The 13,363-nt window shown below is 42.2% G+C and overlaps 1 protein-coding gene across 4 annotated transcripts in view; it reads left to right on the forward strand.

Annotated features, from left to right (window-relative positions):
* The first annotated feature begins 11,813 nt into the window (after nt 1-11,813).
* The window catches only part of LOC140195525 (cAMP-responsive element modulator-like), a 78,162-nt gene continuing 76,612 nt past the window's right edge, over nt 11,814-13,363 (forward strand). The window contains exon 1 of one of the 4 annotated variants that reach the window (XM_072253990.1): nt 11,814-11,916. The gene's annotated coding sequence lies outside the window, so the exon portion shown is untranslated. Of the gene's footprint in view, nt 11,917-12,814; nt 12,908-13,363 lie in introns of those variants that run through there. The other 3 variants (XM_072253989.1, XM_072253991.1, XM_072253992.1) reach the window with 3 other exon arrangements.

Raw genomic sequence — 13,363 nt, forward strand, 5'->3', positions numbered from 1 at the left:
ACATCCCATCTCCTGTACTCAATACTTTGATTTACGAAGGCCAATGTGCCAAAAGCATTCTTTACAACCCTATCATGTATGATGCCAATTTCAATGAATTATGGACCAGTATTTCTGGATCCCTTTGTTCTACCACACTCCTCAGTGCCCCACCACACATTGTGTAAGACCTACCCTCACTGGTCCTACGAAAGTGCAACACTTTGCAGTTGTCTGCATTAAATTCTATCTGTCATTTTTCTGCCGATTTTTCCAGGTGGTCCATATCTTTGCAAGAGTTGATAGTCTTTCTTGCTGTCCACTACACCCCCAATCTTGGTGTCATCCTCAAATTTGCTGGTCCAGTTAACAATATTATCATCCTGATCATTAATAGAGATGATAAACAACAACAAAATCAGCACCAGTCCCCGTGGCACTCCATTAGTCACAGGCCTCCAGTCAGACAGACAACCATCCACCACCATTCCCTGACTTTTCCCACAATGCCAACGTCTAAACCAATTTACTACTTCATCTTGAATGAGAAATAACTGAACCTTCTTGACCAAATCCCATGCAGGACCTTGCCAAACCTTGTAGAACACATGCACTGCCCTGCCTTCATCCACTTTCCTGGTAACTTCCTCGAAAAACTCGATGAGATTGGCTAGACATGACCTACCATGCACGAAGCCGTGTTGACTACCCTTGATTGGTCCATGGCTATCCAAACACTCATACATCTGGTTCCTTAGGATGCCTTCCAATAACTTTCCCACTACTGATGTCAGGCTTACTGGCCGATAATTTCCTGGTTTTATTTTAGAGCCTGTCCGAAACAGTGGAACAACTTTGGCTATCCTCCAATACTCTGGAACCTCACCTGTCACAAAGGATGATTTAAGTATCTCTGCTAGGGCCCTGGTAATTTCTGCACTTGCCTCCTGTAGGGTCTAAGGGAACACCTTGTCAGGCCCTGGGGATTTATACAACCTAGTTTTTAGATTAGATTTTAGATTATGAGGATTATTGTCATTTAGTAATGCATGCATTAAGAAATGATACAATGTTTTTCCAGAATGATATCACAGAAAGACATGACAAACCGACTTAAAAACTGACAAAAACCACATAATTATAACATGTAGTTACAACAGTGCAAAGCAATACCGTTACTTGATAAGAACAGACCATGGAACGGTAAAAGTCTCAAAGTCTCTCGAAAGTCCCATCATCTCACACAGACGGTGAACCTCCACTGCCGCAAACTTACCGATGCAGCATCCTGGAAGCATCCGACCACAGTCCAACTCTGAGTCTGTCCGAAAACTCCGAGCCTCCAACCAGCTCTCCGACACCGAGTACCATCTCTGCCGAGCACTTTGGCCCCAGCCCTGGCAATAGGCAATAGGCAAAGTCGAGGATTTGGGGCCTTCCGCTCTGGAGATTCTCGATTGTACAGTAGCAGCGGCAGCGAAGCAGGCATTTCAGAAGTTTCTCCAGGTGTTCCTCCGTGATTCTCACGGCTGTCTCCGTCAAATCCAGATTGTGCATGGCCCCCTAGTTAACACATATGATATCATTCGGAACGGCCGCGTGCGCGGCATCGCGCTGCCATCTTCTCCTCCCTCCTAATTTACCTTTGTAATCTGTTTTGAGTCCATGAAGTTGGTGCCATTTTGTCTTACTTCTATAGACTTTGTGCCCATCTCCTGAGTAAATACAGATGCAAAAAATGCATTTAAAATCTCCCACATCTCTTTCGGCTCCACGCATAGATTACCAATCTGATCCTACGGAGGACTAATTTTGTCCCTTGCAATCCTTTTGCTCTTAACATAGATGTAGGGTCCCTTAGGGTTCTCCTTCACTTTGTCTGCTAAGGCAGCCTCATGCCATCTTTTAGCCTTCCTGATTTCTTTCTTAAATATTCTCTTGCATTTATTATACTTCATTAGCACCTCATTTCTTCCTACCTACCTATACCTGCACTGCACCTCCTTTTTTATCTTAACTAGGGTCTCAATATCTCTTGAAATCCAAGTTTCCCTACACCTCTTATCTTTTTACCTGTTATTCTGACAAGCATATACAAGTTTTGTGCTCTCAAAATTTTACTTTTGAAGACCTCCCACTTACTAAGTAGACATTTGCCAGTAAACAGCCTGACAAGATTAAACATGAAAGCAAGCTTGCAAAAAAATTCAAAGCGGACAGTGAAAGCATTTTCAAGTATGTAAAAAATTAAAAGAGAGATGAAAGTCGATATAGGACCTCTAGAAAATGAGGCTGGAGAAATAATAACGGGGGCCAAGGAGATGGCAGATGACCTAAATGAGTATTTTGCATCAGTCTTCACTGTGGAAGACACAAGCAGTGTGCCTGATGTTGAGGGGTGTGAGGGAAGAGATTCAGAATCAGGTTTATCATCACCAGCTTGTGTCATGAAATTTGTTAACTTAGCAGCGGCAGTTCAATGCAATACATAATATTGAAGAAAAAATAAGTAAATCAATTACAGTATATGTATATTGAATAGATTAAAAATTGCACAAAAGCAGAAATAATATGTATTAAAAAAGTGAGTTAGTGTCCAAGGGTTCAATGTCCACTTAGGAATCAGATGGCAAAGGGGAAGAAGCTGTTCCTGAATTGCTGAGTGTCTGCCTTCAGGCTTCTGTACCTCCACCCTGATGGTTACAGTGAGAAAAGGGTATGCTCTGGGTGCTAGACGTCCTTAATAATGGACGCTGCCTTTCTGAGACACCACTCCTTGAAGATATCCTGGGTACTTTGTAGGCTAGTACCCAAGATGGAGCTGACTAAATTTACAATCCTCAGGAGCTTTTGGTCCTGTGCAGTAGCCCCCCACCCCCACCCCCAATACCAGACAGTGATGCAGCCTGTCAGAATGCTCTCCACAGTACAACTATAGAAGTTTTTGAGTGTATCTGTTGACATACCAATTCTCTTCAAACTCCTAATCAAGTATAGATGCTGTCTTGCTTTCTTTATAGCTGCATCGATATGTTGGGATCAGGTTAGGTCCTCAGAGATCTTGACACCCAGGAACTTCAAACTGCTCACTGTCTCCATTTCTGATCCCTCTAGGAGGATTGGTATGTGCTCCTTCATCTTACCCTTCCTTTCTTTCTGAACCTTTTTATTAGTTTTCAAAATTATAAACAAAATAACAATGTTGATACAAAGAGATTGGAATACAGTAATCTTATTATTAACAAACATATACAAAAAAGATTTCAAATAACATAGACTTCCAAACTCATGATGAAATTAATCATAAAGAAGAAAAAGAAATAAAAAGAAAAAAATATATATACAAAGAAAACCCTCCCCAAAAAAGAACTAAATACTAAACCCAAAAAAAGCAAACGGAACAAAACAGGGCTAGATCAATATCTCAAATCAAACACATTCAGTAGTGTTGTCAACTCTGCTCCTCTATTCATATATTTTAAGTTAATAAATAAGATTCGAAAAGGTCAAATTACATCATATGAAAATGTTGTATAAAAGGTTTCCAAGTTTCTTCAAATTTAACCGAAGGATCAAAAATATCACTTCTAATTTTTTCTAAATTTAAACTTAATATAGTTTGGGAAAACCACTGGAATGTAGTAGGAGGATTGGTCTCCTTCCAGTTCAATAAAATAGATCTTCTGGCCATTAAAGTAACAAAAGCTATCATCCAACAGGCTGAAGAAGACAAAGATCTATGTTCTACCATTGGCAAACCAAAAATTGCCATAATAGGATGGGGTAGTAAATCAAAACATAGAATTGTTGAGATAATATCAAAAATATCTTTCCAATATTTTTCCAAAAGAGGACAGGACCTAAACATATGAGTTAAAGAAGCTACCTCAGAGTGACATCTGTCACAAATAGGGTTTCTATGGGAATAAAAACGGGCTAATTTATCTTCAGACATATGGGCTCTGTGCATTACTTTAAATTGTATTAGTGTATGTTTAGAACATATAGAGGAAGTACTGACTAACTGAAAAATTTTATCCCATTTCTCTATAGGTAGACAAAGTTGAAGTCCCCTTTTCTATTCATTTTTAATTTTATCAGATATACCTGGCTGTAATTTCATAACTATATCATAGATAAATGCTATTAATCCCTTCTGGAGAAGATTTAAGTCTAAAATTTTATCAGTAATATCAGTAGGGTATGAAGTCGGAAAGGTAGGCAACATAGTATTTAAAAAATTTCTTATATGTAAATATCTAAAAAAATGGGATCCAGACAAATCAAATTTCTTAGATAACTGTTCAAAAGACATGAAACAGTTATCCAGAAATAAATTACGAAAACATGTAATACCTTTCGTTTTCCATATCAAAAATGCTTGGTCCATAATTGAGGGTTGTATTTTACCCTTCCTGAAGTCCACAATCAACTCTTTCGTCTTACTGCGTACAGTTACTATTACAAGGGAGAAGGTGCTCAAAAAGGTGAAAGACCTAAGGGTAGATAAGTCACCCAGACCAGATGAACTGCACCCTAGGGTTCTGAAAGAGGTAGTGGTGAAATTGCGGAGGCATTAGTAATGATCTTTCAAAATACATTGGACTCTGTATTGGTGCCAGAAGACTGGAAAATTGGAAATGTCACTTTTTAAGAGAGGAGGAAGGCAGCAGGAAGGAGATTGTAAACCAATTAGCCTAACCTCAGTGGTTGTGAAGATTTTGAGGTCAACTGTTAAGGATGAGGTTATAGAAATATAGAAACATAGAAAATAGGTGCAGGAGTAGGCCATTCGGCCCTTCGAGCCTGCACCGCCATTTATTATGATCATGGCTGATCATCCAACTCAGAACCCTGCACCAGCCTTCCCTCCATACCCCCTGATCCCCGTAGCCACAAGGGCCATATCTAACTCCCTCTTAAATATAGCCAATGAACTGGCCTCAACTGTTTCCTGTGGCAGAGAATTCCACAGATTCACCACTCTCTGTGTGAAGAAGTTTTTCCTAATCTCAGTCCTAAAAGGCTTCCCCCTATCCTCAAACTGTGACCCCTCGTTCTGGACTTCCCCAACATCGGAAACAATCTTCCTGCATCTAGCCTGTCCAATCCCTTTAGAATTTTATACATTTCAATAAGATAGCCTCTCAACCTTCTAAATTCCGGCGAGTATAAGCCTAGTCAATCCAGTCTTTCATCATATGAAAGTCCTGCCATCCCAGGAATCAATCTGGTGAACCTTCTTTGTACTCCCTTTATGGCAAGAATGTCTTTCCTCAGATTAGGGGACCAAAACTGCACACAATACTCCAGGTGTGGTCTCACCAAGGCCTTGTACAGCTGCAGTAGTACCTCCCTGCTCCTGTACTCAAATCCTCTTGCTAAGAATGTCAGCATACCACTCGCCTTTTTCACCGCCTGCTATGGAGTACTTGGAGACACAGGACAAGATAGGACAAAGTCAGCATGCTTTCCTTAAGGGACAATTTGCCGGATAAATGTTTTGGAATTCTTTGAGGAGATTGCACGTAGCATAGATAAAGGGGATGCAGTGGATTTGTACATTTGGACTTTCAGAAGGCCTTTGACAAGGTGCCACACATGAGGCTGCTTACCAGGTTAAGAGCCCCATGGTATTACAGGAAAGTTAATAACATGGTTAGAATTGATTGGTAGGAGGCAGTGAGTGGGAATAAAAATATTCTCGTCTGGTTGGCTGCCAGTGACTAGTGGTGTTCCACGGGGGTCGGTGTTGGGACTGCTTCTTTTTAAGCTGTATATAAATTATTTAGATGATGGAATACATGGCTTTGTTGCCAAGTTTGCAGATGATATGAAGGTTGATGGAAGGGCAGGTAATGTTGAGAAAACAAGTAGGCTGCAAGAAGGACTTACAGACTGGGAGAATGGACAAGAGAGTGGCAATTTAAATACAATGTTAGAAAATTCATGGTCATGCAGTTTGGTAGTAGATACAAACGTGCAGACTATTTTTTAAATGGGGAGAAAATCCAAAAATCTGAGATGCAAAGGGACTTGGGAGTCCTTGTTTCGAACACCCTCGAGGGTAACTTGCAGGTAGAGTCGGTGGTGAGGAAGGCAAATGCAGTGTTCACATTCACTTCAAGAGGTCTAGAATACAAGAGCAGGGATGTGATGCTGAGACTTTATAATGCCCTGCTGAGGCCTCACCTTGATTATTGTGAAAAGTTTTGGGTTCCTCATCTAATGTACTGGTATTGGAGAGGGTTCAGAGGAGGTTTACAAGGATGATTCCGAGAACGAAAGCATTATCATACAAGGAATGTTTGATCGCTCTATGTACTCGCTGGAATTTAGAAAGATGAAGGGGGATCTCATTGAAAACTTCCAAATGTTGATAGGCCTAGACATAGAAGATATGGAAAGGATGTTTCCCATGGTGAGGGAGTCCAGGACAAGCGGGCAACACCTCAGGATAGAGGGGTGTCACAACCCTGGAGGTCCTGCCCTTTAGCTTAGCACCTAACTTCTTGAAGCCACGTTGCAGACCTCATCATTCTTCCTACCTATGTCCTTAGTACTTTCATAGACCCAGAGCTCTGGCTGTTCACCCTTCCAACTAAAATGCTGAGGACTCAAATCTATGTTCCGGACCCTGGCACCCCGGAGGCAACATACCATGCAGGAATCTTGTTCTCGTCAACAGAACCTCCTCTGTGTTGCCCTAACTAATGAATTCCCAATCAGCATAGCTCGCCTCTTCTTACTGCTTCCCTTCTGAGTTACAGAGCCAGAGACCTGACCACAGTGACCTTCCTCTGCTAGGACACCCCGCTCAACTCCTTATTGTTAGAAGGTGCAGCTGGATGCACTTCTCGCAGGTGAAGTTATCAAGGACACTGGAGGTCTCCCTGCCTTCCCACACCCCACAAGATGAACATTCCATGGTCCTGTTTGGCACCTCTACTGTTCATAACTGAGCAACTATAAAGAGGAAAAACAATAAACTGTGTGGGGATGGGGGAAACTCTACCTACAGGTTTTTAAAAATCTTCTCTGGCAAGTCTCAAGGAGCTAAAGCCTCAATATCTCCACTCCAACAATGGCCACTCTGCTTTCTCCTGGCTTACTTTAATCTGCTCTTGTCAATCAATCCCGAAAGCTGATTGCGTGTTGCCCAAAGCTCCAAACTGCCGTGAGTGACTGCCTTTTCTATGCAATCAGTGAACCTGAGGGAAATACATCTTCTCAGGCTTCCGATGTCCGATTGGGTGCTGCTCATATTTAATTATAATAAATAAATATTAATTATACTTTTTTGCAGGGGTCCTTTAACCTAAGGGGCATGACTCCCCAGGTTAATGTGCAGGTTTTCAGTGAATGCAAAACCTTCACCATGCTTCGATGCATCTCATACTGGTTGACTGTTACTGAAAATATATCTTTTCTCAATTTTTTAAGAATCAAAAGGTGCGATGTCAGTCTCATAGCATGGAAGCAGGTCCACCGAGTTAACACCAAGCACCCACGAGGTAGCCAACATTGTCAGACCACCCTGAAAAATTTCTGAACGAACGATGGAAGATGCTTTTGTTTCTGGATTCTGGTCGGAAATGCAGTCTACTCTTTGGTTGAGCCACAGACAGTTGTTTAGATTAGCTTGAGAAAGAAATAAAGGTTCCATGTCAAAAGTCAAACAGCAACGATCACAAAAGCTGCTGCTGGATGGAATGTTGATTCCATATTGATTATGGTAGTCCAGTTTTGAGAATTCCTTTGAGGAAATCTTTGACAAATCTTACTGTCCTCCATAACTAAGGGAATCTTCCTGCTGATTTAATGTTTGGGAGAATACCATCAAGTACTGGAGTGAAAAGTATTTCACACGTCACATATTACGTATGTATTTGAACGTTCATAGCAGCTGAAAAAGCCTCTGCCACTAGGGAAATAAAACCATGTAATCATCACTAATATTTAAACAGCAGCTGTACATGTTTGACTGTGAAGGGCATGGCTTGTACCAAAATGGAAAAAGTGCAACTTAAATACATCTCCTTGAGATGAATCGATTTCAGAACAAACTCAGGCTTAACATTGTAACATTCAGGACAAATTTAACATTTTTCTTTTCCCAAATCTAGAAATGCAACCCATTTATGAATTCTTCAAGGGGACCCCAATTAGACTAACACCTTAGTCAAACTGATGAAAACCAGCCTGCTCAGTGATTTGCTGGATGTAGTCACTTGCAGATACTCTGAAGAAAACACAATTTGTACGCTGATAGATGATCAATCCGGAAAATCAGAAAGAAAAACAATCACAAAGAGATTGTCAGTTTCCTCTCAAAGTCAATTTTTGTAAGCAACTGACTATGATAATCTGAATTAATTAATTCTGGCTATGCAAAGAACAGCAATTTTTCCACAGCATGAAATATTTTTCACCGTGCACTGCTTCACTTTAAAACACTCCTGCCTCCAAGTAAGAAACTATAGTATGCCCCACCTTAACGGGAGTGACCGAGCTGAAAATTTACTTGAAATCCAAGCAGATGCCCTCCTTCTTCAAAGAAAGGGGCTTTCCTTCCTCCACCATCAACGCTGCCCTTGCCCGCACCTCTTCCATTTTGTTCATGTCTGCCCTCAGCCCATCCTCTCACCATCCCACCATCCCACCAGGGACAGGGTTCCTCTTGTCCTCGTCTACCACCCCAGTAGCCTCCGCATCCAGCACATAATTCTCTGCAACTTCCATCATCTACAACGGGATCCCACCATCAAGCACATTTTTTCCCTCCCCCCCCCCCCCAGTTACCATTGGGATCACTAATTCCCTTGTCCACTTGTCCTTTGCCTCACTGATTATCCTCCCGGTACTTAACCTTGCAAGTGTTACAAGTGCTAAACCTGCCCCTATACCTCTTCCCTCACTACCATTCACAACATCAAACAGTCCTTCCAGGCGAGGAGACACTTCACCTGTGGGTCTGTTGGGGTCATCTACTGTTTCTCGTGCTCCCGGTGTGGCCTACTGTATATTGGTAAGACCCAAAGTAGATTTGAAGACTGCTTTGCCGAGCACCTATGCTCTGTCCGCCAGAAAAAGCACGATCTCCCAGTCGCCACCCACTTCAATTCTACTTCTCATTTCCATTCCGACATGTTAGTCCCTGGCCTCCTCTTGTGCCGCAATGAGTCAACACTCAGGTTGGAAGAGCAACACTTTATATTCCATCTGGGTAACCTCCAACCTGATGGCATGAACATCAATTTCTCAAGCTTCCATTAATTGCCCCCCACTTTCACCATTCCCCATTTCCCTCTCTCACCTTACCTCCTTCATCACCACCTTCTGGTGCTTCTCCCCATTCCCTTTCTTCCAATGGCCTTCTGTTCTCTCCTATCGGTTTTCCCCTTTCTCCAGCCCTTTATCTCTTTCAACTACCAACTTCTCAGCTCTTTACTTCACCACTCCCGCTCTCCCGGTTTCACCTATCACCTTGTACTTCTTCCTCCCCTCTTCCACCTTCTCATCTTTTTTTCTAGTACCGATGAAGGGTTTCGGCCCAAAATATTGACTGTTTACTCTTTTCCACAGATGCTGCTAGCTTGCTGAGTTCCTCCAGTATTTTGTGTATGTTGATTAGATTTAAGTTTTGTATTGGCCAAAAGTGTATGAACATGCATTATGTGCAGAATAATCGGTTTAATCCAGCCCAGTACAGGATTTCACTTTGGGAGGTCAACTGCCAGAGAAAAATATGTAGTGATTGCAGAGCCTTTGGTGGTTTATTTATCTACATAAAGCACCTTGGGTTGCAAGTCAGTAACTCCCTGGAAGTGCCAAGTTGTAAAGAAGGCATTTGGTCTTCATTGATTGGAAGTCACATTTGGAGCATTATGAGCAATTTTGGTCTCCACATTGCAGGATGTTGAGAGACTGCAGGAGAGGTTTATGAGCATGCTGCATGGCTGAGAGAATATTTGTTATGAGGAGAGTTTGGAGAAGCTTGGCTTATTTTCTTTGGAGGGTGAGTGGAGGTGTGAAAGGAGTATATAAAATTATTTAAAGCATAGATCAGGCAAGTAGAGTCTTTTACCCACCAAGTGGAAATGGCAGAGGGAGAACTTTTAAGGGACAATTTAAAGCAAACTTAGGAGGTATGTTTTTTTTTTAAAAAAATCACAGAGGTGCATAGTCAACCACATTGTCAAGGGAGGCAGTTGAAGTTGATAATGAAACGATGCTTAAAGCCCTCCAGAAAGGCACATTAACAGGTTGGGTATGGAGGGAAACAGACCACATGTACACAGGGTTTGTTCCTATGCTGTATCAATCAGAATTAAATGCAATTTTTATATGTAACATAGCTGCACAAAACAATCTTACATTGGTTTAATTTCATATTCACAGTGTTTTGATTACCCTGAACAAGAACCCCTGCACGATAGGGGTACATTAAAAAAATCAGGATGGTGAAAATGTATATTGAGATAGGTGGTTTATTGCCGGCAAGATTAAATACACTTGACCTGCTGCATTTAATTTAAAATACCAAGTGATCAGATGGAAACATACGAGGTCTATCAGCACAGAATCTTTTTCAACGGTCTAGCATCAAGGATAACACCTTGCTTTTTTGGGTTTTGAAATATCTGATGAAGTCAATGTATGGCAGAAAATTCTTCGGCAGATGAGACAGGTGTGGGCAGGTAAAAGGTTTTGAAGTGCCACACTCCTATTGCTGCTGCCCACAGAACTCGTATACTCCCAATGCATGGCCTCCTGGTTTTCAATACCATTTAAAAATAAATGCAGATGTTTTCAGTTTCTGCCAACTCCTGACAAAAGGTTTACATCATGAAATGCTAACTTTTTCTTTTTCCATGTATTGCCTAATCGGTTGAGCATTGTTTCGAATAAGCATCTTTTCTGATTTTGTATTTGGTGTAGTTGAAATAAGAAGCCTGAAACATAATTGTTTATTTCCACCCTACCTTCCCTACCGCCAAAACAAAAGAAAAAAAAATGGGAAGAAGGGCAACAGTTTATTTTGGCTTAATTCAGTAACTGCAGCAGCTTCACTAACACCACGTTACCACGTGGAGGCGTCTACATTTCGAAGTGTGTCAGTGTTATGCGAGGTTCAATGTCACGCTTTAAAATACCAAGTTTCAACAAAGGGAAACTCCAATCTCTCCATTCAGCAAAAGCTGAAACTGAAGCTGAAGCAGAACTAGAAGCGCTGAACAGTCACAGTAACGCGCGCCACTCAAAACACTGGACATAAAGAATTGCAAAAATCTCGGACTTGGTATTGCAAACATCAATTTTTATGAACGTTTATTCTGGGTGGGGAAGAGAATTTGCACCACAGCCACGAACAATCAGGCAGAAACAAAAACAGATGCCTCAAGCACCGCCGACATTACGGCGTCCCTAACCTCACCGCTGACCAGAATAGAAGTCATCGACAGCAAATGACTAAATTTTACAGTACAATTGAATAAACGCATTAAAAAATGAATTTTGGGGGGCTTTCCCACTAAATCTTCATTTGCACCCCCCCCCACCATGTCGCTCGGTTTCCCCCGCAATGGAAACGGTGCCAAAGGAAGAAAGAAATGAGATCCGGGCTCGGCGCAGGGGAAGGCGGACTAGAAGCAAGAACGCGAGAAGCAGGCTGCGCGGACCAATGGCTGCAGGGGGCGGCTCTCGCGAGGTTTGGAAGGCCGGGCCGTTGGGGGCCGGATCCAATCCGGCGTCGAGTTGGGGCGGCGGCGGCGCAACGATCGCGGGTGCGCGTGAGCCGAGTGCTGCGGCCTCGGCTGGTTTGAGGGGACTGTAGGTGACGCTCTCAGTGTATATTTTTGACGTGGCGGCTACGTATCAGCACAGCCATCCACTCCTAGCGCACCGTAATCTGTGACGAGTAAAACTACGTAAGTGGTAAGTGAGAGAGACGGAGGGAGAAGTCAATTGAGAGATGGTGGCACTAACAGCACACGCACGGCATGCACGCAGCATTAATGCAAAGAAGAGAAAGCCGGGTGGGGAATAGAGAGATAGAAAGAGAGGGAAAAGATTAAGGTGGCAATTGCACCGCTTCCCACCCCCACCCCACCTTTCTGCTTCCTCTTTTTTGCAGGGTTAATTTGAGGAGATCGGGATGGGGGGGGGAAGAAACTGGTGACGAGATCAGACTTTGCAGCCGATCGGTACTTTCAGCTCTGCGTTCAGATGGAGGAAACAGGCTTTTTAAACTCTTCGCGTTTCATTAAAATTAATAAAACCAGCCTCAAGTGCATCTTAAGTCCATGGTTAAACCACGGTGGCATAGTGAGAACCGTGATCGTCACTTTTCTCTCCTTTTAATATTCTCCCCATCCTACAAGTTTATTTTGGTATGAGTTGTATGATTGTTAGGCTTATAAATACAGAAGCAGATTTTTTTCCCTATCACTTTCTTTGTGGAATATTACAAGCAAAGGCTCCCATCGCTGGAGTGGGTTTATTTTGGTGGCATTTTAACAAATGTCTTTTTTAAAAAGATGTTGCCAATTTTAATTTAATTATTCCTAGTTTGAAATTGCAATTTTCAAGTGAGAAATTAGAAGACGCAATCTGGTGTTTTTTTAAAAAAAATTCCTTAAATAGTCGGAGTTAACGACAGCTATCGGGGGAAAACAAGGCTCACCGACCCGTTTGTATGTGTATGTATTTTTGCAAAACAAAATGCATATTTTATTTTTGTTTGAATTTTATGTTTCCCTAACTATTTGCAGTCCCGAAATGCACAACTTGGTTAAATATGGGCAGAAGAGATGTTTAACGGGGTTTCTTTCTTAGTTGCGTGAGATGGCGAATCGCTCTATCACCCGCGCTTTGAATTAGCCCCCGTTTGTGTCGTTGTCAGAGTCTGGTTATTTTATGAATATCTGTGAGTATTTCTCCCACCTCCAAACACTGTAAAGATGACAGAAGAGGTGCTCGCCGTGTCTCCTTTTACTTTAGCCGCCCATTTTTTGTATGTAAGCTCCTGACGTTTGTCCACTTGCGACAACATGATCTGCTACAGTGTAACAACATGACGTTATCCTGGTTAGACTTTGTCACAGAAAATACGATCGAGACCGTCGGTGTGTGCGTGTGAGAGGGAGAGTGAGTGAGGAGAGAGACGTGGAAATTTATTTAAAGGGATTTTGATAGGGAGACACTCGGAGTCTCTGCGCCGTCTTTCCCGCTTTGCCATAAAAAGGAGATTCGGGTCTGGGAGTCACATCGTGGCCAAACAAAACATGTCGGGAAAGGCACAGCACGAAAGTATTCGGCGCCTGGACACAGATTCTTTCAGCAAACTTCACCTCGGGATTGTTTTAAACTATAAAATATCTCG

The sequence above is a fragment of the Mobula birostris genome, chromosome 3 (assembly GCF_030028105.1).
Source record: "Mobula birostris isolate sMobBir1 chromosome 3, sMobBir1.hap1, whole genome shotgun sequence".
NCBI classification, from domain to species: Eukaryota; Metazoa; Chordata; class Chondrichthyes; order Myliobatiformes; family Myliobatidae; genus Mobula; species Mobula birostris.